Genomic DNA, 211 nt, shown 5'->3' with positions numbered 1-211 from the left:
ATAAATAAGAACTGTGCAAAATGAAACCAGAACTTAAAACTGGAAAGCGCTGTTGTACAGAGTTAGAAAGCTTGTTGTTGAACTTCCAACTAGGGTGTGACTACACAATCTTTTGCTGAAGGAATTAATCCTGTGGTTCATGGATCTAATCAACCACCCTGGAAGAAATCCACTCAGAATTAAAGTGACAGAGACCGGATAAAATAAAGGA

Source organism: Orycteropus afer, unplaced genomic scaffold, assembly GCF_000298275.1.
Source record: "Orycteropus afer afer isolate SDZICR_OR568_19922 unplaced genomic scaffold, OryAfe1.0 scaffold00710, whole genome shotgun sequence".
NCBI lineage: Eukaryota > Metazoa > Chordata > Mammalia > Tubulidentata > Orycteropodidae > Orycteropus > Orycteropus afer.
The sequence above is the reverse complement of the archived record's forward strand: the minus strand, read 5'-3'. Positions refer to the sequence as shown.